Consider the following 3,132-nt stretch of genomic DNA (forward strand, 5'->3'; position numbering starts at 1 on the left):
AACCCAAACGCATGGACAATTGTGCCCAAGCAGGCCTGGTTCTCCCCAAAGAGTGCATGGGTGTGGAACCAGCAAACTCCACAGACCTTTTCCTTTTCTTCTTTTTTTGGAGAGGGTGCTTTTTTTTGTGTTTTTTTTTTTTGTTGTTTTTCTTGGGGAGGGGGCGTTCCATTAAATTCATCAAATAGGACTCACACGTAGTAGCAGATTCAAAACAGTCAATGCAAGTGGTGACCTTCGAACTCACATGAAATATAATTCTTGATCTCTCATCATAATACATATGTATTCATGACATTGAAGACATAAAAACTGCAAATGTTTCTCAGGCATGCTCTACAAATATGGAAGCCTCATCATTTTCTGTACCGTGTTTGCAATCAACACAAAGGTTCTGGGAGAAAGAAACCAACACCTCATACATACACACACACCCCGACGCTTTAAGGCTTGGAGAAACCCAGTGATGTCATTTGAGCTCTCCATCCACATGGGTCTGGAGTACGACATCCGTAAGAGGGTAAGCGACGCAGGTGAGCACGTACCCGGCTTTAATTTGGGCGTCGCTGAGAAAGGAGCCGTCGGACTGGTCGACCTCGCCCTGCACCAACTTGGCGCAGCAGGCGGAGCATGCGCCTGAGCGGCATGACGCCGGGATCTGTACACCCTCGTTCTCCGCTGTGTCCAGGATGTAGTCGTCGTCCGGGGCGGTGAAGTTCTGCTCCTGGCCATCCGGCATCAGCAGCTTTACCTGGTATGAGGCCATGGCTACCACCACCGCCCGCCCGCCAGCGCCCATCCCACGCTGATTGAAGGTCATCAGGGATGGCGGCGGACTAGCAACAACAGGTGGCGAAGTGGACCTCTTGACGATGATGATGGGCGATGCAGTGACAATTGCTAATGGCGAAGACGCCATCATCGGATACTTACTTGCAACAGCAGCTCTCAATCAATCAATGTAGATAATATAAAAAAAGAGCCACACACACTACACTGGGCCACCAACACCACAGTACTATTGCGGGCCAAGCAAGTGAATTAGCCTCTCAAAATTTTGTTTAAACCTCTTCACCGAGGCTGCCATGTTGTGATGTGGCTACCATGCGACACAACCCATCCCCCATCCTCCAGACATGAGAGGATGGGGATATATGCCTAAATACAGATATACATATATATATTCACATACATATATACATGATATATACACATTCATACCCATACATCCATATGTACCCATGCATAGAACCAATCAAGTATACATATATGTATATGCATTTTCAACTTATCCTTATGTAAATGCATATATTTGCACATATATGATGTGTACATGGTACTCACATACACTACCTATACATATGAACATTGTTGAAATTAGGGCATTGTGATGAGCTATGGTGGATCAAACACTAGAATCAACATCATTAACAAAGTGATTAGTAAATAATTAAGATGTAATTAGTAGATAATTAACAAATAGATTAATGTAAGCATGGATAATCAAAAACCAGCAAATTCTCATTAGGCCAATGCCTCAATTTATAGAGTTTACATCCAAGCATCAAATCCCACTGATTTCTCCTTGATTCACTCCACCTCTTTTGCTTGATTCTCTCCACCTCTTCATTTTTCCCATAATATCTCTCAGAATATCTCCACACTTCCTAAATCCTCTCATGCTACCCTTTATTCTCTCCCAGTAGATTCTTTTCACCTTTTCACAGGTCCTTTCACATTTACTCATCCTCTTTTACAGCCTCTAACCAAGGGCTTGTTCCTGCACACACCCTATTCACTTGTATATTTCAACACCTCCCCTCAAGTGAATACTCCTAGTACACCTAGACCCTATACCAAGTTTCCCTCCTTACTTGATAGTCCGTGACTAGTGTCTACACCTCCCCTCAAGTTAACTTGCACACCTGGACCCTGTACCAAGTTTTTCTCTTACTTGATAGCCCGCGACCAATGCCTCAAGTCCCTAAACTCATAGTCTCTCTCTCAATGTGTCCAAGGCTACTATAAGTGCCCGCCGCGACCTTGACTAAAGTGCTCACACATACATCTATCTACCACGTGGCCTACATCATCGGTGGCTCAGAGGTAGTTTTACTTTGTTAGGGCAGGTTACATTGGGTTGTGGGGTCTCTCTCTCTCTCTCTCCTCAGAGATTTTACTTTGTTAGGGCAGGTTACATTGGGTTGTGGGGTCTCTCTCTCTCCTTAGAGATTTTCACATGGCTCCTCACTCTTTGGAGCCTCACATCTTCTCTTGACTTTAGTCTTCTTGTCTCTCCACGCGTCCGTCTCTTCTTTCAATCTTCTTATGGCAGCTTCTCTTCTTGTGGCAGCTTCTCTTCTCCTGTCCATGTCTTCCTTCAATGCTTCCTTTAGATCTTCTTGGTGTGGATCCTCTCCTTGGAAAGAGATATTCTTCTTCTTTCATGGCTGGGGCCATGAGCTTGTCCGTCAGGTCTTTTTGCTCCATGTGAGCAACATGTTTCAATGTTTTGCTGACAGTTTCTTTGGGCTTTTGATATTCATCTTGTGTCATTATGCAATGCAAACCCAAATTTATGCGGGAGGTCTTACCTCTTGCCTTATTCTGGACAAGGGCAGTGTCTGTTCCCATTTTTACACTGATGTAATGTGCCCAATACATAATGCGTATAGCATTCATTCTCATGCACATTCCCAAATGCAACTCTGGCTGTGAATAATTTTGATTTTGAGTGAGATTTACAAGCATTAACTAAGGGTTAAATGCAAAATGATGATTATCACAATTTTATCAGCACAATTTTACCAAAAATTACATTTAATCAAGGGTAACCAATTTGTACGGGATGGTTGGAGTATCAAACCAACTCCGAATTGCAATCTGAAGTTATAGGGATCTGTATCAGATACCTAATGGTTAATTTGAACCCTCAATTGTACCAAAATACAATGATTAGCACTGATTAATCCACTGATTTTGTACGGGATGGTTGGAGTATCAAACCAACTCCGAATTGCAATCTGAAGTTATAGGGATCTGTATCAGATACCTAATGGTTAATTTGAACCCTCAATTGTACCAAAATACAGTGATTAGCATTGATTAATCACTGATTAGTAAATTAATCCA

General features: G+C 42.8%; 1 pseudogene across 1 annotated transcript; it reads right to left on the minus strand.

The window, feature by feature from the left end:
* Nucleotides 1-243: 243 nt before the first annotated feature.
* On the minus strand, nucleotides 244-989 carry LOC147626757 (ferredoxin-A pseudogene; annotated as a pseudogene). The gene has a single exon (XR_015268415.1). The product of XR_015268415.1 is annotated as a ferredoxin-A pseudogene (transcript).
* Nucleotides 990-3,132: the final 2,143 nt, after the last annotated feature.

The sequence above is a fragment of the Cibotium barometz genome, chromosome 21 (assembly GCF_041138505.1).
Source record: "Cibotium barometz isolate CiBa-2024 chromosome 21, ASM4113850v1, whole genome shotgun sequence".
NCBI lineage: Eukaryota > Viridiplantae > Streptophyta > Polypodiopsida > Cyatheales > Cibotiaceae > Cibotium > Cibotium barometz.